Here is a 25,826-nt window from a genome sequence, read left to right as displayed (position 1 = left end):
ATGCTTTTAAAAACAAATACTTCAAACGTGACAGAAGAAGAAATAGGAAACCTGAAGATTCCACACCTTATAAAGAACTCAAATCTGTAACTAAAATATAGAAAGAAAGAAAAAAACCTTCCATCAAAACTATCCAGGCAAAATTGGCTTCTCTAATAAATTCTCCTAAATATTTCAGGAAAAAATAATTCTAGTTGTACACAAATTCTATCAAAGACTAGGAAAAGAGGGAACATTTTCTAAGTATCTTTATGGAGCCAATGTAACCTTAATACCAAAGCCTGACAAGAACATTGCAGGAAAAAAAATTACAACCACAAGTTCTCATGAATATAAAAATCTAATCAAAATATTATCAATCAAATATAACATTATACAAAGTGGTAATGTAACATGATCAAGTTAAGTTTGTCCCATGATTTCAAGGTTGTTTTAACATTTGAAAATCATTCATTCACAGAAAAAAAGGAGAAAAATCATAGTAATATTTTGATGCAGAAAAAGCATTTAATAAAAATCCAATACCTGCAACAATTTCTTACTCAACACATCTCCAGAGGCAAGGGAAACAAAAGCAAAAATGAACTATTGGGACCTCATCAAAATAAAAATCTTCTGTACAGCGAAGAAAACAATCAGCAAAACTAAAAGGCAACCGACAGAATAGAAGATATTTGCAAATGACAGATAAAGGGTTAATATCCAAAATTTACAAAGAACTTATCAAACTCAACACCCAAAAAACAATCCAGTGAATAAATGGGCAAAAGACATGAATAGACACTTCTCCAAGAAAGACATCCACATGGTCAACCGACACATGAAAAAATGCTCAACATCACTCATCATCAGGGAAATACAAGTCAAAACCACAATGAGATACCACCTTACACCTGTCAGAATGGCTAACATTAACAACTCAGGCAACAACAGATGTTGGCAAGGATGCAGAGAAAGAGGATCTCTTTTGCATTGTTGGTGGCAATGCAAGCTGGTGCAGCCACTCTGGAAAACAGTATGGAGGTTCCTCAAAAAACTAAAAATAGAACTACCCTACGACCCAGCAATTGCACTACTAGGTATTTATCCACAGGATACAGGTGTGCTGTTTCGAAGGGACCCATGCACCTCCATGTTTATAGCAGCACTATCAACAATAGCCAAAGTATGGAAAGAGCCCAAATGTCCATCGATGATGAATGGATAAAGAAGCTGTGGTATATATATATATATATATATATATATACACACACACACACACACACACATACAATGGAGTATTGCTCGGCAATCAAAAAGAATGAAATCTTGCCATTTGCAACTATGTGGATGGAACTGGAGGGTATTATGCTAAGTGAAATTAGTCAGTCAGAGAAAGACAAATATCATATGACTTCACTCTTATGAGGACTTTAAGAGACAAAACAGATGAACATAAGGGAAGAGAAACAATAATATAAAAACAGGGAGGGGGACAAAACAGAAGAGACTCATAAATATGGAGAATAAACAGGGTTACTGGAGGGGTTGTGGGAGGGGGGATGGGCTAAATGGGTAAGGGGCATTAAGGAATCTACTCCTGAAATCATTGTTTCACTATATGCTAACTAATTTGGATGTAAATTTTTAAAAATAAAAAATAAAATAAAAAAAAATCCAATACCTATCCATGATTTAAAAAATACTTTCAGCAAACAAGGAATAGAAGAGAACTTCCTTAATATCACAAAGGGTGAGATTCCAAAAACCTACAGCAACATCATACTCAATGGTAAAATACTGGAACAATCTGAGTAGGAATGAAATAAAGGTGTCTACTCTTACCATTATCATTAAAGCATTGTAGTGAAGGTCCTAACCAGTGCCATGAGGCAAGAAAAGGGGGTAAAAGGTATAAAAGCTGGAAAGGAAGAAACCAAACTATTGCTATTCTCAGAAGCCATGGCTGTGTATATATAATATCAAAAAGAAAAAAAATGGCAGATAAATTATTATTGCATACATTTAGCAAGGTTCCCGGATATAAGACCAATCTAGAGCCAACTGTATTTCTAAAAGCTGACAAAAACAAACACTTAGCAAGTGAATTTTGTATAATGTTCCACTTACAATACCACAAAAAAGTATCAAATACCTAGGAATACACCTAACAAATGATATATTTGACCTCTACACTGAAAAATACAAAATATTACTACAAGAAATTAAATAAGACCTACATAAATGAAGGGACATACTCTGTTCATGGTTTTCTAAGATGTAAATTATTCCAATTTGATATATAGGTTCAAAATAATCTTAATCAAAATCTCAGCAGGACTTTTTGTGTGGTAATTAACAAGATGGTTTTAAAATTCATGTAAAAATTCAAAGAGCCAAGAATTACCAAAACAATATTAAAGAGCAACAAGACTTGAAGGACTTATAATACTTGATATGAAGACTTCTTACAAAGCTACAATAATTAAGACAGTATACTTATAGTATAAGGACTAACAAGTAGTCCGATGAACTGTGCTGAATCCATATCTATATGAGAAAAAATAAATGAATTTTGACCCCTACCTATAACTATAAATACACACAAACTATCCTAAGTAGGTTGTAGATCTAAATATGAAAAAATGAGACAATAAATTTTCTCAAAGGAAAGAGAAACATTTTGTGATCTTGGGGTGGGCAAAGATTTTTAAGCAGAACACCAAAAGACAAGATGGGTTATTTGGACTTCATTAAAATTAAGAACTTCTGTTCATCAAAAGATCCATTACAAGAGTGACAATACAAGCCACAAACTTGTATTGTTTGCAATATACAAATTTGACAAAGGACTTGCATCTAGAATATGTTAAGAAATCCTACAAATCAGGGGAAAAAACTAATTTTTCAATGGGCAAAACTCTTGATCAAACACTTTTTGGAAGGACATACCCAAATGGTAAAATAAGTATTAAAGGTGTTCAACATTATTAATAATTGAGAAATGTAAATTAAAGCCAGTGAGATTTTATTGCACAACTATCAGAATGTCTAAATTAAAAGACTGACAATAACCAGCATTAACAAAGATGTAGAGCAAATGGAACTCTTATACATTGCTATTATAGTATAAATTGGAAAACTAATTTGGCAGCATCTACTAAAACAATATGCATTACCCTATAACTCAACATTTCTTCTCCTGGTGTGCATATACACATCAGAAAGGGATACGTTCTTATGTTTTCCATAGTATAATGAAGAACTATACTTATTGTGGTGAGCACTTCATAATGGATATAAATGTCAAATCACTGTGTTGTACATGCAAAATTATTGAAATATTGTATGTCAACTATACTTCAATTTAAAAAATAAATTAAAATAAAATTTAAAATACTACAATGTATAAAGTGTGGTATTCATGTAATGAAATACTACACACAAGAGAAAACAATTACATGCAACAACATAGTTGACTCTCCAAGACAGTACATAGTTTTCAAGAACAGGCAAACTAACCAATGGTGATCAAAGTCAGAATAATAATTACCTCAGGCGGGGTGTTTATTGATTGGGTAGAGCATAAAGAAACCTTCTGGGGTGCTGCAAATGTCTTGATCTAGTTGGTAGTTTCATGGGTGCATATACAGTAAAACCTTGGTTTGCAAGCATAATTCATTCTGCAAACATGCTTGCAATCCAAAGCACTAGTATATCAAAGTGGATTTGAAGAACCATTGCCTCAGTTGTGATCATATGATGTTCAGCATCGTGTACTACTTGTATTGCAAAACATCACTCATTTATCAAGTTAAAATTTATTAGAAATCCTTGCCCATCTTGAAGAACACTTGCAGAACAAGTTACTTTTAATTTATTTAGAAGAATCTTTCTTTTCTGAATTCAATAAATAATTTCTCCTAATAATCAGCAGGTATTTTATTGAGTTATTTTTAAGTGAAATAGAATCACTGCATCTCATCTTGCAAAAGACTTTTAACAGTCATTTAGTTAGGTATCTAAATCATTATCACAATTTTGTGAACTCTAGTTCACAAATAGATGGGACACCTCCAGTGTGAAGACCTTCATTCTACCAACCAAGGCAGCAAATAAATAGTACTATTCCCACTCACATAAGAATTTGCCAATTTTGTCTTTTTAAAAGAGGCAACACTAGGGGCGCCTGGGTGGCTCAGTCGGTTAAGTGTCCGACTTCGGCTCAGGTCATAATCTCACACTCGGTGAGTTCAAGCCCCGCATTGGGCTCTGTGCTGACAGCTCAGAGCCTGGAGGCTGCTTCAGATTCTGTGTCTCCCTCTCTCTGCCCCTCCCCACTCATGCGCACGCGTGTGCGCATGCGCGCTCTCTCTCTGTCAAAAATAAACTTTTAAAAATAAATAAATTATTTTAAAATAATTAATTAATTAAAAATAATTACAGAAGGAGAATATAGAAAGATCAAAAAGAAAAACATAATAGAAAATTTAATAGTGAAAAATTTCCCAGGACCAGGAAAATGCTGACATTTTCATTGAAAAAAACAAAATTAACTAGTATGAAAAAAATAATCCAAATCTGTACATCTCATGGTGAAATTTCAGAAGAAGAATGATTAAGAGAAAAATCTTAAAACCTTCCAGATTATTAGAATTAATGCGTGATTTAAAGTGGTTGGATAGAAGTTAAAATCCAAGAGTTTTCATATGTACTAGCAATAAACATTAGCAGAATGTAATGGAATACATTAAGAGCAACAAATATCACAAAGTGCCTAGTAATACAGAAGCCTCATAATGTGTACGACCTGTATATGAAAATTATTATAAACTTTATCAAAGGGTATAACAGAAGATCTAAATACAGATACCTCATTCCTGAACAAAAAGATTCAGCACTGCAATTGTCCTTTCTTCCCAAAATTCATTCAGTACAGTTTGAGTTAAAAATCTCAATTGGTTTTGGTTTTTGGGTTTTGTTTAAAAGAAACTTAGTAAGCCAATTTTAATGTTCATATGGGAGGGAAAATGCAAAATAAAGAACAGCAATAGAAACACAAGCTTAGATGTTACAGCTCTAGTGATACTGCCCTGGGAATAGGTTTTCCCTACTCAATATAATCACTACTAATTGTAAGAGGATTGCGGCTCATTTGAAAAACAAAGAGCCATAATTTTCATTAAAGTTAGCAATTAAATCATCTTCTTTCAACAGAACTTACCTCCAAGGGGTAAATAAGGGATTGTGCAGTAGCACCAGCCAAAGAAGCAGAAGCAAATTGCTCAAAAGTTTTTAAAGTGGCTCCTCCAGAAGAAAGAAACTTCTTATACTTTATTAATAAGAGTTCAAAGGTATGTTACTACTCAGAAATCCCAGAGGGCATACAAACTTATTTAGTATCAGTGAACACCTGGGCATGTAATCCACAGTTAAAAACCATAATGCACATTACCAAGCACCTAAATATAGTCATGCCCATTAGACAGGAGGTCCCAACACTAACAATAGAGACTTCATCTTGTAAGTCTTTGTGCTTAGAATAAGATCTGGTATATAGCAGACATCCAACAAATGTTGATTATAATAAGGAATTAATATAATGGAATGGAAACCATTGAGATGGAAATGACTGAGCACCTTATGTAGTAAGTTCTGGTGGCACCTCATCCAATTTCGATGAAGCAACATGACATCACAAACAAACTTAGGACTTGATCTCGGCTAGGTCACTTACTGAGTAATCTGGGATAAGTTATTTAACTTCTCTATAACTCAGTTTTTTCATCTGGAAAATGAAGGTAAGTGCCTTGTCCATACTGGTCACCATTATATCTGCAGTCCCTACTTTGCAGGATTGTTGTGAAGATTAAACACAATAATACAGACATGTAACATTCTTGCCACATTGAAATTGAGGAAGTGGTCATAATTACTGTATGTTTTGATGATAATAACATTTTCCTTAAGGAATGGACTTTCAGTAGAATATTTCCTTGGCCTTTATTTTGGTCTTTATTTTAGCTTCTTGTTCCAAGCCAATCGGTACATCCTATCACTCTGCAATATTGATTAGTTCAAGGGTTGGTAAGTGGTACAACCTGGACCAGTGAGACCCAAGGAAATGTTTTAGGAAGGCTTCCTTGCTCTTCTGAGTGAACTACGAGGAGAGCCAGGTCTCTTCCTGCTACACACAAAGAAACATAAACCCCTGGAAGCCTCTGGCAGTCATCTTTGCCATTCCACAAACAATTATAACAAAATCTTACCCACTTCTTAAATATCTCTGAAATCTGTCCATTTGTCTCTCTCCACTGACCTCACTCTCCTCTCTCACCTGGGTTACCGCATACTATCCCAACCATTCTCCCTTCATATGCTTTTGCCTCTCCTCCATTTGCCCTCCTGCCTCTCCAGCCTTATCTTTAACCAGGATCTCTACTATAGCCATATGGAACTTCTTTTAGCACCTCAAACACACCTTGCTCTTTTCCCTCCAGGGCTCTAAACATGTTGTTTCCTCTGCCTGAAATATTCTTTTCTCTGTCTTTCAACTGGAAATTTTCCACTTACCCTTTGGGTTTCAACCTAAATGTTACTCCTTAAGGAGGCTGTCCCCAACCCCACAATCTAGTTTGAATCCCCCTGTAGAATTTTCCCACAGTATCCCATATAATGCTTTATGTAATACTTGGGACCACTGTTTCTTGAATGCTTATGATCTGCCCACCTATTTGCAAGGTGCATATTATTTTCCACATTTTACAGATGAACCAACTGAAGTTCAGAGATATCATGGGAACTTATCCAAGTCTACACAGCTAGAATGTGCCAAATACAAGTCTGTGGTCTCTAAAGCCCTGCTCTGTCCATTGCTTCATTTTGTCTCCCTTGATTCAACTATATTCCTGTTGGAATTCAGTGAACTTAGTATAATATTGTGAACTTTCCATGTAGAAGTGCAAACAAAAATAGCTTTTATTGAGGAAATACTTAAAAGAAGGAATTTCTTTTAAAAACAGCATTAAAATAAGAGCATTATAATCATAAAATAATAATATAACATTAAAATAATGTTTCAATATAAACAAATGTTCCCCTTTGTTTTGTGATAATCTGAAGCAGTTTTTAAAAAAATAAAATTGAATAACTTTCCCTTGTTAATTAATGTCATAGGCAGTATGGCTTTACCTGTTCATATGACCAGACCTTAACAGCTGTTTCAGGAGCAATCTTGAGAACATTAACACCATTTCCTCTCCACAAAGAAATCACTCCACCTTCTTTGACCATCTCTATTAAACGGCTTATTATCTTCACATTCTTTGTTTCTAAACTCTGAGCCTTAAAAGGAAAGAAAAAATTTTAAAAAACAGTATGCTTTGAAAAACTTTGAAAACTGCATATTGTAATTTTCATGTGGTAGGCAGGAAAAAGTTCAAGTTCCCCAGATATTGAAAGTTTTTCCTACTGTGGAAACAGTAGCTGTTCTGGTGATCAGGCAGCTTTGGAAGCATGTTTATTTTGATCCTTCCACTATAGCTTATGAAGGGGGACACTTTACACATGGGACATGGATAAACATGCCAGAAACATGGTTGCTTTGTTTCCTACTCTGCAAGGGGATAAACAAATTGCTCTTCCATCACGAAAAGAGTGAATCAAATGTAAAGAATCAGGGAACCAACATTCCTGAGAAATCAAGACCGCTGAAACTCAGAGAACTTATTGCTAACAAAGGGATGTGAGGCCTCTAACAAGTATGATCAATATGGTCATTGTGAGTAGAGGAAAAATGTAATCCAACCAAGTTCATGGTCAAAAGACCTGAGAACTTTCTCCAGGGCACACACTGGAAAACAAATATTCAATTTAGCCTTGAGACAGCATCAGAGAATATACGCAGTACACTGAATATATTGCATATAGCATAAGAAAGATGAAGCCCAGAACAATGTGATTCAGCATGTGAATAAAGAGAGAAGAACAAAAAAGACAAATTCAACAAATATAGTCCAGTAAGAGAAGAGTCAAAAGTGGTTTTATAATAAGTGGTATTAAAGAGCTATTTGTTTTTAAAGGACCTGGACAAGCAGCCCTTGAGATATGATAGTTGGATATTTAATAAATATGGAAAGGGATCAGCAGACTTTCTGCAATGCATATATTCAGAAGAAAGGAGGAAAAACTAAATTTTTTAATTTTAAAAAAGAAGAACCAGAAAGAGAATAATCACCAAGTCAGTGGCAGCTAGAAGACAATTACCAAGTCTCTATTGAGGAAGGAAAGACATTTAAACTCAAAATGATACTTGTATTATGCAGCCACAATAATAAATATGTTTGCCTCAATTGTACAGAGGGCTGAAGTCAGCCAGTATATAAAATAAGGAAATAATTCTGCACTGGCTAGTTCAAAGTCACTGAGCTAAACCCTTGTGTACCTACCTCCTCCAACACCAGCCACTCTGGCTCCAGGGAGTCTCAGGTGGGCTCCACTCTGAAGAGGTACCTGCCCAGGTGACCACTAACCAGTTTATATACCTGCCTTCTCTATATACCTATCTGGACCTCTTTATTAAGAGCAAGTCTAGACCAAGACAGGAGAGACAGAACCACTGTTGATGGCATTTGCACCGTGACAGACAAACACTAGGTATCCAATTGACCCCAGAGGCTATGACAGCCCACCATCAGCCAGTGTACTCCAAAAGTTACCCTCACATACCTTCATCTTTATTGGTACTGCAGCCTCTGTGACAACATTCTTTCATCTACACTGATAGTCAAATATTTTTTTTAGTCAAATATTTTAAAAATCACTCCTCCCATACGTTAAGTCATAAGGTAATTTGGGTTTTCTCAAACATTGTCCTTTAAGTATCATAAAATGGTGTATCATTTAATTTAACTATTGGTATATAACTATTGGAATATAACAAAACACCCTGAACAACTCAATGGCTTAAAACAACAAACATTTGTTTGTGATTCTTGGATTAGCAATTTGGATTGGGCTCAGCTAGTGGTTCTTCTGCTATTCTTCCCTATGGTTACTTGTGTAGCTGTACTCATCTGGCAGTTTGACAGGGGCCGGATGGTCCAAGATGGCTTCAGACATATGCCTGATGGTTGGTGTTGTTGGCTAAGCCTCTCTCTCCATGTAGTTTCTTATTTTCAAGTAAGTTAGTCCCAGCTTCTTTACCTCATGGTCTTAGGGCACTAAAAAGGCATGAGCAAAAGCTGCGAGACTTCTTGAAGTTGAAGTTTCCAATCCCCACAACATCTCTGGACAAAGCTAGCCCAGATTCAAGGGATGGTGAAACAGATTCCACCTCTGAGTAGTAGTAGCAAAGTCATATTGCAAAGGAGTATGCTTATAAGGATGGGAAGAATTATGGAGTCTGTCTTTGCAAACAATCTACCACAAGGAAGTATGGCACTAGATCCATAGAGAAAGAAATATAGTTCTACCACACCAGTTGACTTTACAATAAATAATATTTATATCATAATAAAAATGTAAATGCTATTTATTAATTTTAAACATTTAAAACCACCCTATTGACAAAATTTTGAGGATATAGATATGACTGTAGAACAGAATGTAATATTAACAACCTTGATAGTCTTGAAAAGGTTATACTTCAACTCTCTCCTATGTTGGCAGAAAAATCATCAGTAAGGTGAAAATATAAGTGACAGCATTTGTTCCAGTGTTTAGATCCTTCTGGAAATTCTGGTGCACTGATTATTGTCTCTTGCAGCAAATTCTTCTATAAAATAATATTACCTGATGTTGGTGAAGACACAGGGAAACAGGTAATATCACACATTGCTAGAAAAAGTGCAAATTGGTATTATCTTTCTGGAAGGAAGTATGACAATATATCAAAAATCTTAAAATATGTTTAGAATGCCACTTGTGGTAATGACAAACTAGCAATTAGGAATGAACTTCCTAATAAGAACACTGAAAAGGCTGATGAAATATTTATTTCTTAAGGTTTTCTTAAAGGTATCCATGAGCTAACAAGACAGAGACATATTACAGGCCACTATGTAGAAGAAAATACAGAAAGATACGATTAGCATTCAAGTGTATTTCTGGACCCAGAAAAAAACAGTTGTGAAATTAAGTTGTTGTTTTGGTGGCCCCACAGGATTAACAAAGAACAAAAGACAAATCCCCCAGGGCCCACCAAAGGTATAGGTCTCTCACATACCACCTCCACTTCAAATTGGGAGTTTGCAGGGATATCCCCTCATTGTAAGAGTAAACCAGAAGAAACCAGCCTCTGCAAGGACTTGCAGCATGGCTTTGTATCACCTGAGCGGTTCAGGGAACTTCAAGATTCGAACTTGAATTAAAGTGATCCCAGATTGACAGCACTCCCAGGCACCTGACAGAACAAACAAAAATCTAATCTGAAGTTGGATATCATCATCCTTGTCCTCAAATTACTGCTATAAGTAATGTTTTTAAAAACAACAACAGAACTAATGGAGGGGGGAAGAACAGAATGATTATTTAAAATACAACAGAATTGGGGCGCCTGGGTGGCACAGTCGGTTAAGCGTCCGACTTCAGCCAGGTCACAATCTCGCGGTCCGTGAGTTCAAGCCCCGCGTCAGGCTCTGGGCTGATGGCTCAGAGCCTGGAGCCTGTTTCCGATTCTGTGTCTCCCTCTCTCTCTGCCCCTCCCCCGTTCATGCTCTGTCTCTCTCTGTCCCAAAAATAAAAATTAAAAAAATAAATAAATAAAAATAAAATAAAATACAACAGAAGGCAAGAAAAGAAAAAGAGAGGATCTTAGAACTGACAGGACAAATATAAAGCATGAAATAAGATGGTAGCTTTAAACAAAAATATCAATAAATACATTAACCATAAATGGAATAAATCTTCCAGGTACAAATATAATAAAACCCAACCATATACTGCTTTACGTGACTTATCTAAAACATACAAGTACCGAAAGTTTAAAAGTAAAAGGATGATAATAGATATATCACGCAAATCCTAAACAGGAGAAGGAAGTATGGCTATCTTAATGTCAGACAAAATAGGACTAAAAGCATGTATAGAGATCAAGAGGGTCCTTCACAGTGATAAAAGCTTCCATTCACCAAGAATATACAAACTTTTGGCCTCAGGATACGTAAAGGAAAAAGTGATAGGCCTCCAAGGGGAGGGCAAAGCCCGGGAGGGGCTCCTGCACCCTGGCCCTGGTACCCCAGCCTTGGTGAGAGATGTCTGAGGAAATGTGATGGCAGTGTAGAAGCTTGAGCCTGCCATACATAGAGGGAAAGAGCAACTGGCAAAAGAAACAGCAAGGCTACAGAACACTTGTGAAGTTTTCAAGAAATTGATTTACAGGGAACTTCTTGTGATCATTCCTTGGTTCTCTTGGTAACAGGGAAAGAATGCAAATAAACAGGATGTGTAAACTCCTTTTATAAAAAAAATTCTCAGTTGCTGAGGAACTAGATCTTAAATGTTCTCATCACAAAAAAAAATTGTAACTGTGTGGTGATGGATGTTAGTTAGATGTACAATGATAATTCTTTTTCAATATATATGTATATTGAATCATTATGTTGTACACCTGAAATTAATATAATCTGTCAATTATATCTAATTTAAAAAAAAATTTTGTGGGGCAATATGAGTTAAGATGGTAGAGCAGGGGCGCCTGGGTGGCTCAGTCGGTTAAGCGGCCGACTTTGGCTCGGGTCATCATCTCGCGGTCCGTGAGTTCAAGCCCCGCGTCGGGCACTGTGCTGACCGCTCAGAGCCTGGAGCCTGTTTCGGATTCTGTGTCTCCCTCTCCCTCTCTCTGACCCTCCCCCGTTCATGCTCTGTCTCTCTCTGTCTCAAAAATAAAATAAAAGTTAAAAAAAAAAATTTTTTTTAAATAAAAAAAAAAAAAGATGGTAGAGCAGTAGAGGAATCCTATGCTTGCCTCATCCCTCAAGCACAGTTAAATAATCAATTCCAAACATCTAAGAAATTGTTCTGAATGCTGAGAGAACAAACTGCAGAACTACAGAGAGAAAAGTAGCCACATCATTCAAGGTAGGAGGTGCAGAGATGTGATTCTGGGGAGAAAAGAATCACAGGTGCTTCAGAGGGGAAGAAGCCTTGATCTCAGAGAAGAGAGAGAGAGAGAAACAGAGAGAGGGACAGAGAGAGAAACAGGGAGAACATAGCATGCAGGGGATTGCACAGGAGAAACACTTCCCCAAAATCATTGAGAAAACTAGAGCAGATGATTATCTCAAGTTTTTATAAGCAGTAGAGCTGAAAGTCTGAAGTTTTAGAAGTCCTTGACACCATCAAGTGGAGCTTGGCAGGCATAGTGATGCTCCTGTAGGGAAGGAGGGCAGAGGCCTGGGAGCAAACAGTGTGCTCCGAGGACCCCCAGGGTCACATTGAGAGAGATAGTTCATCTTCTTGGAGTGCATTTGGGAGGGCTGGCACTGTCTCTCAGGGGACAAAAGAGACGGTGGGTGCCAACATCTTGCCCCATTCATTAGCATAGGAACAGAGACACCTGCTGAGAGATGCAAAACTTGGTGCCAGATTTTTGCTGCAACTAAAAGCCCCTGAGTGGTCATGCTTTTCTGGGACTAACCAGCACCAGGCACAGCATGGTGGGACCCTCCCCCAAAGTATCAGTGTGGGTTCAAGCTGTACTGAGTCCCTAAAATTGGGAGTTTTGAAACCTAGCTGTGTACCTGAGATAAAACACAGGAGTACTGTGCCACCTGGCAGGCAGACAGCTTGGACACAGAAAAGTTGAAGGCAGGAATCTGATGGAAGCGAGGGACACAAGAAGAGAGATTGCTCATTCTTCTGTGAGGGCTTCCTGAATGGTGGTGGGCATGAACTCCCACCTGCACCTGCATGAACTCCCACCTGCTCTCTTGTCCCTTCCTGCTCCAGGGACAAGAGAGCAAGGCAGTGCCATTTTCACCTTCGCTCATCAACACAGATAGAGTTCAGTGAGCAACACAGTGCCCCCAGTAGAGGCTGGGGCCACTTACACCAAGACACCAAGCAGGTGCATCTTTACTAGGGCAAATCAGCCTGAGAACCAGTGCAGCAGGCCCCTCCCTCAAAAGACCAGCACAAACTCCTCACACATACCAAGTCTACTGGTCATAGAGTGCTGCAAAGCTTCAGCTCTAGGGGAAATAGGATCTAGCCTCTTAACAAGCAGACCAAAACACACCAACTTAAAACTTACCACACAGTGGACAAGATCCAAACACTCCCCACTGCAGGCAGGGAGAAATGCCACAGAGGACTGATCTGAGGGTCTAAAGAGCAGCCAAAACACAACAACAGAGTACACACTCTGAAACACTTCCTGAAGCACAAGGCTCTGGACAGTATAGAAGCTCTTCTTAATGTAGTCATTACTCTCAGGAGCAGCAAATATAACAAGTGACCTAGACAAAATGACAAGATGGAGGAATTCACCCCATAAGAAAGAACAGGAAGAGGCTATGGCCAGGGATTAATCAAAACGTATATGAGTAATATGCCTGAACCAGTATTTAAAACAACAATCATAAGGATACTAGCTGAGCTTGAGAAAAGCATAGAAGACACTAGAGAGTCCTTTTTTCAGAGATAAAAGAACTAAAACCTAGTTAGGCTGAAATAAAAAATGTTATAATTGAGATACAAAACCAAGTGGATACAATGACAACAAGAAAGGACAATGCAGAGGAACAAATCAGTGATATAGAAGATAAAATTACGGAAAAAATGAAGCTGAAAAGAAGAGGCAAAGAAAAGTATTGGATCACAAATGTAGACTTAGGGAACTCGGTAACTCCATAAAGCATAATAACATTCTTACCAGAGGAGTCCCAGAAGAAGAGAGAGGAAATGAGGCAGAAGGTTTATTTGAGCAAATTATAGCTGAAAACTTCCATAATCTGGGGAAGGAAACATTCATCCAAATCCAGGAAACAGAGAACCCCAATCAAATTCAACAAAAGCCAGCTAACACCAAAACATACCATAGTAAAAAATTTCAAAATATGGAGATAAGAATCCTGAAATTAGCGAGGAAAAAGAAATCCCTAACCTACAAAGGAAGACAAATCAGGTTATCAGTAGATCTCTCCACAAAAACCAGACAGGCCAGAAGGGACTGGCATGATATATTTAACAGGCTGAAGGGGAAAACTATACAACCAATAATACTTTATCCAGCAAGGCTGTGATTCAGAATAGAAGGAGAGATAAAGAGTTTTCCAGACAAACAAAAACTAAAGGAGTTTGTGACTACTAACCCAGGCCTTCAAGAAATATTAAAGGTGACCATTTGAGTGGGAAAGAAAGACAAAAAGCAAAAAAGACTAGAAAGGAACAAAGAAAATCTCCAGAAACATACTTTACAGGTAATAAAATTACACTAAATATTGATATACCAATAATTAGTCTGAATATAAATGGACTAAACAATCCAATCAAAAGATATAGGGTATCAGAATGGATTTAAAAAACCACACAAGACCCATCTATATGCTGCTTACAAGAGACTCATGTTAGACCTAATGGCACCTTCAGATTGAAAGTGAGGGGATGGAGAGCCATATATCATACTAATGGACGTCAAAAATAGCTGGAGTACCCATACTTATTATATCAGACAAACTAGATTTTAAACCAGACTGTAACAAGAGATGAAGAAGAACACTATATCATAATTAAGGGGCCTATCCAACAAGATCTAACAATTATAAATATTTATGTCCCCAATGTGAAAGAACCAAAATATATAAATCAATTTATAACAAATGTAAAGAAACTTGTTGATAATAATACAGTAATACTAGGGGACTTTAACATTGAACTAACAGCAATCGACATATCATCTAGGTGGAAAATCAATAAGGAAACAATGGCTGAGAATGACACATTGGACCAGATGGACTTAACAGATATATTCAGAACTTTTCATTCAAAAGCAGCAGAATGCACATTATTTTTGAGTACACATGGAACATTCCCCAGTATAGATCACATACTGGGTCACAAATCAGGCCTCAACAAGCACAAAAATATTGAGATCATACCATGCATATTTTCAGACCACAACGCTATGAAACTTGAAGTCAACCACAAGAAAAAATTTGGAAAGACCACAAATACATGGAGGTTAAGGAACATCCTACTAAACAATGAATGAGTTAACCAGGAAACTAAAGAAGAAATTTAAAAATACATGGAAGCTGGGGCACCTGGGTGGATCAGTCAGTTAAGTGTCTGACTCTCGGTTTTGACTCAGGTTATGATCTTATAGTTTGAGTTTGAGCCCCACATCAGGCTCTGAGCTGACAGCATAGAGCCTGCTTAGGATTCTCTCTCTCTCTCTCTCTCTCTCTCTCTCTCTCTCTCTCTCTGCCCCTCCCCTGCTCGCTTGCTCGCTCGCTCTCTCTCTCTCTCTCAAAAATAAATAAATAAACATTTTTTTCAAAATACATGGGAGCAAATGAAAATGAAGCCTGACAGTCCAAAATCTTTGGGATTCAGCAAAGGCAGTCATAAGAGAGAAGCATATAGTGATACAGCCATACCTCAAGAAGCAAGAAAAGTCTCAAATATACAACCTAACCTTACACCTAAAGGAGCTAGAAAAGGGACAGCAAATAAAGCATAAAGCCAGCAGAAGAAGGGAATAAAGATTAGAGTAGAAATAAATGATATAGATGGGGCACATGGCTGGCTTGGTCAGTTAAGCATCCAACTTTGGCTCAGTTCATTATCTCAGGGTCCAGGGATTCGAGCCCATGTCAGGTTCTGTGCTAACAGCTCAGAGCCTGGAGCCTGTTTTGGATTCTGTGTCTCCCTCTCCCTCTGTCCCTCCCCCGCTCATACTCTGCCTCTCTCTCTCTCTCAAAAATAAACATTAAAAAAATTTTTTTTTAAATAAATGATATAGAAACAAGCAAAAAAATAGGTAGAACAGATTATAGAAACTAAGAGCTAGTTCTTTGAAAGAATTAAAATTGATAAACCCCTAGCCAGACTTACCAAAAAGAAGAGAGAAAGGACTCAAATAAATAAAATCATGAATGAAAGAGGAAAGACCACAACCAACACCAAAGAAATACAAACAGAAAAGAATATTATGAAAAATCATATGCTAGCAAACTGGGCAATCTGGAAGAAATGAATAAATTCCTAGAAACATAAAAACTACCAAAACTGAAATAGGAAGAAATAGAAAATTTGAACAGACCCATAACCAGGAAAAAAAACAGGAGTCAAAAATCTCCCAACAAACAAAAGTCCAGGATCAGATGGTTTCCCAGAGGAATTCTACCAGACATTTAAAGAGGAGTTAATACCTATTCATCTCTAACTGTTCCAAAAAATGGAAATGGAAGAAAAACTTCCAAACTTATTCTACAAGGCCAGCATTACCTTGATTCCAAAACCAGACAAAAGCATTACAGGCCAATATCCCTGATGATCAGGGATGAAATTCTAAACAAGATACTAGCAAATTGAGACCCCAAGGTCTTGGGATCGAGCCCTGCATTGAGCTCTGCACTGAGTGTGTGAGATTCTCTCTCTGTCTCCCTCTGCCTTTCTACCCTGCTTGCATATTCTCTCTCTCTCTCTCTCTCTCTCTCTCTCTCTCTCTCTCTCTCTCTCCCAAAATCCTGAAGGAAAACACAGGCAACAAATCTTTGACCTCTGGAGCAACTTGATCTGGAGCAACTTCTTACTAAACATGCCTCCAGAGGCAAGGAAAAAAAAGCAAAAATGAACTATTGGGACTTTGTCAAGATAAAATCTTCTGCACAGCAAAGGAAACAATCAACAAAACTAAGACACAATCTATGGAATGGGAGAAGATGTTTGCAAATGACATATCTGATAAAGGGTTTGTATCCAAAATCTATAAAGAACTTATCAAACTCAACACCCAAAAAATAAATAACCCAATTAAGTAATTGGCAGAAGACATGAACATTTTTCCAAAGAAGACGTACAGATGGCTAACAGACATGGTGAAAAGATCCTCAATATCGCTCATCATCAGGGAAATGCAAATCAAAACTATGATGAGATAACACCTTACACCTGTCAGAATGGCGAAAATTAACAACATAGGAAAGAACACATGTTGGTGAGAATGTGGGAAAAAAGGAACCCTCTTATACTGTTGGTGGGAATGCAAACTGATGCAGCCACTCTGGAAAACAGTATGGAGTTTCCTCAAAAAGTTAAAAATAGAACTGCCCTAAAACCTAGCAGTTGCACTACTAAGTATTTACCAAAAGGATACAAAAATACTGATTCAAAGGGGTACAAGCACCACTATGTTTACGGGATCATTATCAATAATAGCCAAATTATGGGAAGGGCCCAAATGTTCATCAACTGATGAACAGATAAAGATGTGGTATGTATATGCAATGGAATATTACTCGACCATCAAAAAGAATGAAATCTTACCATTTGCAGCAACATGGATGGAACTAGAGTATATTATGCTAGAAACAAAGAAACAAAACAAAAAAGATAAACATAGGGGAAGGGAAAAAAGAGAGAGAGAGGGAAGCAAATCATAAGAGACTCTTAATGATAGAGAAGAAACAGGGTTGATGAAGGGAGGTGGGTGGGGGCTGGGCTAAATGGGTAGTGGGTATTAAGGTGGGCACTTGTTATAATGAACACTGGATGTCATATGTAAATGATGACTCATGAAATTCTACACCTGAAACCAATTTTGCCATCTATGTTAACTAGCTAGAATTTATATAAAAACTTGAAATAAAAAAAAAATTCTGTGGGAGAAACTGGAAATCACAACTGGAACACACATAACTGGAAAACACAACTAACTGCAGAAGAAATATATACCAGCTACTTAAAATATCCAGTCCTTCATTTTGAATATGAAAAAACAATAAAGGAAACCACATATATGAGGGAAGGAATGGCAGCATAAAAATCTAAAACTAAGATTAAGCAAACTAATTCCACAGAAAATAGTGACAATTCAGGAAACTACAGCTAAATAAAATAAACAATGTAAGGGACCTCTAATATCCTCAGAAAAAAATCATCTGATAATAAAGCAATAAAAAAAACCAAACAGGAAAAATATGCTGTAAAGGAATAGTCAAAGGGTTAAAAAGAACTCTTGGAAATCTAAAATGTGATTGCTAAAATAAGAAGTTCAATAGATGTGTTGAAAAACAAGACTGAAGAAATTCCCCAGAATTCTGAGTAAAATGACATAGTGATATAAAATATTTATGAAAAGGTAAGAGGTATAGCAGTCCAATCCAAGAGATACAATATCCAACTACTAAGAATTCCAGAGAGAGAAAATTGAGGGTAGAAAATTAAGAAATAAAATATACTAATACAGAGGAAAGACTTAAGTTTACATTTAGAAAAAGCCCACCAAGTATCAAGCACAATGGATGATAAAAGAACCTACTTAAACTCACACTGTACAATTTCAGAACACCGGGATAGAGGCATGACTAAAAGCTTCCAGAGAGAAAACCCAGATCATCTACCAAAATTTCAGAGTGGCATCAGACTTCTCAAGTACACTAGATGTTAGACAGTAATAGGGTAATGCCTTAAAAGTTCTGAGGGAAAGCATTTTTGACCTTGGTGCCCGTGCTCAGCCAATTGCCAATAAAGGGGAAAAGCAAAATAAAAATAATTTTTGGACATGCAAGAAATTGAATTTTAGTAAAAATGAGAGATTGGCCACACATGTTTATTCTTCCTCCGCCAAAATCAAAATGATAGTAAAGTAAATGATAGTAAAGTAAAAAAGAAGGCAATAACTAGGATGGCTGTATATCATAGTTTGCCCAAAACTTGTCCTTCCATGCATGATTATTTAGATTCCCCTTTTTTGAGAGAGAGAGAGAGAGAGATAGCGAGAGAGCATGCAATCAGGGTAGAAAGGCAGAGTGAGACAGAAAGAGAATCTCACACACTCAGTGCAGAGCTTAATGCGAGGCTCGATCCCAAGACCTTGGGATGGTGACCCGAGCCCAAATCAAGAGTCAGATGCTCAACCCACTGAGCCACCCAGGTGCCCCTCCCTTTCACTTTTAAAAGTGTCTTGGTCCAGATGGAAATTTTATGCAAGGGAATTTGCATAATTTGCAAGGGAAAAGTGTACTAGGGATTTCAACACATGTAGGGGTGGTGGAAAGTAAAGGGAAAGGTGATAACTGATTTAGCAGAGTAAAAGTTACAATTTAAGTGTCTGTGGAAGAGAATGCACAAAGAAGGCAATTTACCCTTAAAAACCCCTGAGGCTTGGGGCACGTGGGAGGCTCAGCACGTTAAGCATCTGACTCTTGGTTTCGGCTCAGGTTATGATCTTGTAGTTTGTGAGTCAAGCCCCACATTGGGCTATGAGATGACAGTGCAGAGCCTGCTTGGGATTCTTTCTCCCTCTTTCTGTCCTTCCCCTGCTCAAGCACACACACACATTCTCACTCTCTCTCTCTCTCCAAAATAAATAAATAAACTTTTTTAAAAACCTGAGGCTTTATTCTCTGGAGAAAGCAAGGAAGCTTTCTTTTGAAGGCATAGGACTTTCTTTGGAAGGCAAAGAGAGGCATAGGACTGAAAACAGATGGACTAAGTAAAAAAAAAAAATACGTACAATGGACAGTAGGCCTTCTGCCCCCTTCCCCTTGAAATCTAGAACACTAGCAGCCAGACATGCTTCTTTACTTTGTATATTTTATATAAAAATTATAAAGAAATTTGTTGCTTAGTGACCCAAAAGAGATAAAAGGAGATATTGACTGAGTGTTGTCATAGGTTCATAATTTCTGTCTTGAGTAGAACAACAAATAGAATGGAAACCCTTTTCCTCTTTGTTTCAGTTGTTCAGCCAAAACTACAGAGACTTGGTCACCAGGCTTAGATAATACCCACATTGCCTATACTGTCTTTAAAGGGACCACAACAGCTCTAGAACCCCAAACTTTTCAGACAATTGAAGAATTCCATGTACAGAGCTCTGTATTTGATAAAGAATAAAAAGGGAGAGCAACTCTTTGACCAGCCTCTGATTCTTGGTGTCATAATTTCCAACCCATGGAGAGAATCTGAGTATTGTCTATCATCTTCCCCCACCTCACAAAAAAGGAGACTGCCCTAATCTTTGCCCTGCCTACAATACTAGTGCTAGATTATTAGATTGCATTTAGTTATTTCTTTACATATCTGCCTCCATCATTAAACTCTAAAATACATACGGATGAGAATGGTGTATTATTTTTTTTTCACTGTTAAGTTGAGTTGCCTGCCTGGCAGCTTATGGAATAAAATGAGTCTAGATTACTGGCAATGAAGTAATTTGTGCATGAGAATATAAAGGAATAGTGTTAAGACCTCTGAAACCCTTCTTTTGAAAAGCATCAAATATTATTCTCATTACTCAAAAATATGCACATGAACTATGCAACACACCTGCATTAGGGTTTTTAGACATTCTAATGGTGCTGTGCATGTTTGAACACAAGTACCAGCTATGCCTCCAGCCAACAGATATTTCCATAACAGGCCAGAACTTCTTTTTTCATCAAGTAAATGAGGAAAAGTCCATCTTTTTCCCATATCAATTCCCTATTAAAACAAAATAAATAAATAACACTATAATTAGATCTCAGATGAGTAATGTTCTCTTATAAGATGCAAATAATGTTTTATATATCTCAGCCCCACAGCAAATTAATATCAGCCTTTCCTAGAATTTTGACTTTACCAACCAGTATAATTTTAAGTAATTCACAAGTTAGCTTGAAATACTATCAATTAGAAGTAACATTTTTAGCCAGGCACCTGGGTGGCTCAGTCAGTTAAGCATCCGGCTCTTGGTTTCAGCTCAGGTCATGATTTCACCATTTTGTGAGTTCAAGCTCCACATTGGGCTCCGTGCTGACAGCATGGAGCCTTCTTGGGATTCTGTCTTCCTCTCTCTCTCTCTCTGCCACTCCCCCACTTGTGCTGTCCCTGTCTCAAAATAAATAAACTTTTTAAATAAATAAATAAATATTTTTAGCATGTTTAAGGTAATCTTTACATTTCCCAGTTTTAAATCTATACCTTTTCAATTCAAAACTATTTGTCTTAAGATTTAATACAAAAAATAACATCTGTCAAGTTCTAACAAATATTAATAGCTATGGTGAAATACAGGCTACATCAACTACTAGTGAGATAACTATTTAACTGGCAATAATGTAAAAGTATATTCAGTTTTCAAGATCTAGTGGATTCCTACATTATCTTCAGACACTCCTTACCTCTAACAAAACAAATAAAAAATATATAGCATACATTTGGAAGCAGTTTCCTTTATATCTTTCTCTATAGCAGAATTGATGAAAACCTGAGCCTTCCCATATAGTGCCTAGGGCAGGTAAAAAGCTCCGCTTTACACGTATCATAAGTAGGAGTTTTCTGAGGGTTTAGAAGGCTGATCACCCATGTCATGATTAAGGACCCGAGCTCAGGAATCAGATGGGATTCAAATCCTGATGTCCCTAACTCCTAAGTGAATTAACTTTCTGGGAGTTAGTTTCCTCAAATGTAAAAAAGAGACAATACTGGGGCACCTGGGTGGCTCAGTCAGTTAAGCATCTGACTTTGGCTCAGGTCATCATCTCACAGCTCATGAGTCCTAGTGCCACATTGGGCTCTCTGCTGACAGCTCAGAGCCTGGAGCCTGCTTTGGATTCTCTGTCTCACGATCTCTCTCTCTTTCTCAAAAATAAATAAATAAACGTTAAAACAAACAAACAAACATAAATAAAATAGAGACAATTAAGATTAAATACCTTAAAATATATAAGGCACTTGGCACAATGCTTGATACTAAAAAACACTCAGTAAATATTAGTTACTAATATTATTAATCATAAAACTAAGGCTGTTTAATAGAAACTTAGGCCTCCAAGTGCTTGGCTGTCATAGTCACTAGCAATAATGTGACTAGGAAATAGCTCAATATCTGTTTAATAAATAAAAACTAACATTTACAGAGCAAAGCCAGAAAGGTATTGAACAGTTATGTGTGTCATCTTTAATTTTCATAATAATCCTAAGAGAAGTAGGTATTATTATCCCACTTTTACAGTTAAGAAACTAGGCCTAGGGGCACCTGGGTGGCTCACTCAGTTGAGTGTCTCACTTCGGCTCAGGTCATGATCTCACTGTTCGTGAGTTCAGGCTCCATGTAGGGCTCTGTGCTGACAGCTCAAAGCCTGGAGCCTGCTTTGGATTCTGTGTCTCCCTCTTTCTCTGCCTGCCTCTCTCTCTCTCTCTCTCTCTCTCTCTCTCTCTCAAAAGTAAATAATCATTTAAAAAAAATTTTTTAAAGAAAACTGAGACCCAGAGAGACCAAATAATTTACCCAAACTCACCCAGATAATAAGTGGCAGAGCTAGGATTTGAACCAATGCAGCCTGAATCTAGAACCTGCTCTCTGTGTTCCACCCTGAAAACCTGGCTACTTTCTACTTATGTGGTATACAGTTACAGTGCCACGTATATTTGTTTCTTATGAAATTACTATAAGCCAAACAGTAGACTTGCCTCTGGAACAAATGAAGCAGTCTTTGTTAGCACTATATCCAAAAAGTTAAGTTCAATTTATATTATTTTATTAGGTTATCACAGACACTGTCATTCAAGTTTCAAAAGAGCTATTTTCCCATGCCTGTTTTCTCTTTATCTTTATTATGAACCAGAAAACTTATCTTACAATAGGCATACAGTAAATGTATTTTTTGTTGACTTGAATTTCCTTTAATCGTCTTTAAAAGGAAGGGTTAAGCAATCCCTATCAAAATAACACCAGCATTCTTCACAGAGCCAGAAGAATCAATCCTAAAATTTTTATGGAATGAGAAAAGACCTTGAATAGCCAAAGCAATCTTGAAAAAGAAAACCAAAGCTGGAAGCATCACAATTCCAGACTTCAAGCTGTATTACAAAGCTATAATCATGAAGACAGTATGGAACTGGCACAAAAACAGACAGACCAATGGAACAGAATAGAGAACCCACAAACATAGGGCCAACTAATCCTTGACAAAGCAGGAAAGAATATATAATGGAATGAAGACAGTCTCTTCAGCAAATGGTGCTGAGAAAACTGGACAGTGGCATGCAGATAAATGAACCTGGACCACTTTATTACACCATACACAAAAGCAACCTCAAAATGGATGAAAGGCCTAAACATAAGACAGGAAGCCATCAAAGTCCTAGAGGACAAAACAGGCAAAAACCTCTTTCACGTTGGCTGCAGCAACTTCTTACACAACACATCTGCGGAGGCAAGGGAAGCAAAAGCAAAAATGAACTACTGGGACCTCATCAAAATAAAAAGCTTCTGCACAGTGAAGGAAACAATCAGCAAAACTAAAAGGCAACCGACAGAATAGGAGAAGATATTTGCAAATGACATATCAGATAAAGGGTTAGTATCCAAACTCTATAAAGAACTTATGAAACTCAACACCCAAAAAACAAATAATCCAGTGAAGAAATGGGCAAAAGACATGAATACACACTTTTCCAAAGAAGACCTTCAGATGGCCAACCAACACATGAAAAAATGCTCCACATCACTCATCATCAGGGAAATACAAATCAAAACCACAATGAGATACCACCCCACACCTGTCAGAATGGCTAACATTAACAACTCAGGCAACAACAGATGTTGGCGAGGATGCAGAGAAAGAGGATCTCTTTTGCAGTGTTGGTGGAAATGCAAACTGGGGCAGCCACTCTGCAAAACACTATGGAGGTTCCTCAAAAAGTTAAAAATAGAACTACCCTATGACCCAGCAATTGCACTACTAGGCATTTACCCAAGGAATACAGGTGTGCTGTTTCAAAGGGGTACATGCACCCCCAATGCTTATAGCAGTGCTATCGACAATAGCCAAAGTATGGAAGGAGCCCAAATGTCCATCGACTGATGAATGGATAAAGATGTGGTATATATATATACACACAATGGAGTATTACACAATGGTATATATATATTTATACACACACACACACACACACACACACACAATGGAGTATTACTCAGCAATCAAAAAGAATAAAATCTTGCCACTTGCAACTACATGGATGGAACCAGTGGGTATTATGCTAAGCGAAATTAGTCAATCAGAGAAAGACAAATATCATATGACTTCACTCATATGAGGAATTTAAGATACAAAGCAGATGAACATAAGGGAAGGGAAGCAAAAATAATATAAAAACAGGGAGGGGGACAAAACATAAGTGACTCTTAAATATAGAGAACAAACAGAGGGTTGCTGGAGGGGTTGTGGGAGGGGGGATGTGCTAAATGGGTAAGGGGAATTAAGGAATATACTCCTGAAATCATTATTGCACTATATGCTAACTAACTTGGATGTAAATTTAATAATTAGTTAATTAATTAATTTTTTAAAAAGGCAAAAGTAAACAACAACAACAAAAATAAAATCTTCTCTTAATGATTACATATTTGTTAAAAGAATGTTGGTAACTAAAGCGTTTCATATAAACAGCATGGTAAAAGTAAGGAAGGCACACCATTACAGCTAAGGTGATAGTGGAATGTCAGTAGTAATGGATCCTGCTGGTCATCTCCCTTTCTCAGAGGAATCTTTTCTAGATATAGGAAAAGCTGTAATGTATCATACAAAACTCCTTTTCACTTCTCCTTCTCCAGAAGACAATTAAAAGCAGTTAGGTTAGAATTAACTTTTGTATATTTAATTTTGGCATCTTAAGATTGCGGAAGTTGTGGGAGACAGGATGGGGCAGATTGCTATTTACTGTAACTTCTCCTTAAATACACAGACTATTAAAAGAAAGTCCAAATGTTAAAGAAAAATGAAAGAAAAAAATACAGGTTTCATAAAGAAACAATGCAAGTCACAAGTTTTGAAATACAAGTTCAAAGTCCTTTATTTTCTACCAATAAAAATGGTAACAATTGATGCATATGGTGCTTAACAAGTGTCTGATGTTCTAAGTGCTGTATGTAAATTAACTAGTTTAAGCCTCACAACAACCTAATAAGTGGGTACAATTCTTTTTTTTTTAATTTTTTAAATGTTTATTTTTATTTTTGAGAGACAGAGAAACAGAGCTTGAGTGGGGGAGGAACAGGGGAAGAGGGAGACACAGAATCCGAAGCAGACTCCAGGCTATAAGCTCTCAGCACAGAGCCCATTGTGGGGCTCGAACCCACAAACAGGTCATGACCTGAGCCGAAGTCTGATGCTTAACTGACTGAGCCACTGGGGTGCCCTAGGTGGGTACTATTCTTAACCTCATTTTACAAACATTGGAAAACTTGACTTAGAGAGAGGTCACCTTGCTTATAAAAGTGGAGCCAGCATCTGAAGCCAAGTCAAGTAGCTCCAGAGTCCTTGTCCTTGACCATCTACACCATTTATTGGTGACTTCTGTTTACTAAGCATTGCGCTAAATATTTTACATGGATTGTCTCATTAATCTTCATATCAACCCTATGTGGTAGGTAATATTACCATCTTGACTTTATAACTGAAAAAGTTCAGCCTAGCAAGGTTAAATGATGTCCCTTAACTCACAGGCCTAATAAGTAGGGGCACTTAGGAAGCACACTTGGGCAATACGATTCTGAAGTTCATGATCTTTAACGTTACACTAAACTCCTTACCTATAAGAAAGCCAGTTACTTAACCTCTCTCTGCCTTGATTTCCTTATCCTAACACAAGAATGATAATCGCTACCTCAAAGAGTTATAGAAAAACAG

The 25,826-nt window shown here is 37.2% G+C and overlaps 1 long non-coding RNA gene across 1 annotated transcript in view; it reads left to right on the top strand.

Annotated features, from left to right (window-relative positions):
* Positions 1–5,204: 5,204 nt before the first annotated feature.
* LOC131504271 (uncharacterized) overlaps positions 5,205–25,826 on the top strand; it is a 36,254-nt gene continuing 15,632 nt past the window's right edge. Inside the window, exon 1 of the long non-coding RNA XR_009257893.1 lies at positions 5,205–5,333. This is a non-coding gene — a long non-coding RNA (uncharacterized LOC131504271). The remainder of the gene's footprint in view (positions 5,334–25,826) is intronic.

This window comes from Neofelis nebulosa, chromosome 2 (genome assembly GCF_028018385.1).
Source record: "Neofelis nebulosa isolate mNeoNeb1 chromosome 2, mNeoNeb1.pri, whole genome shotgun sequence".
NCBI lineage: Eukaryota > Metazoa > Chordata > Mammalia > Carnivora > Felidae > Neofelis > Neofelis nebulosa.
This window is presented reverse-complemented; position numbering and strand designations above follow the sequence as displayed.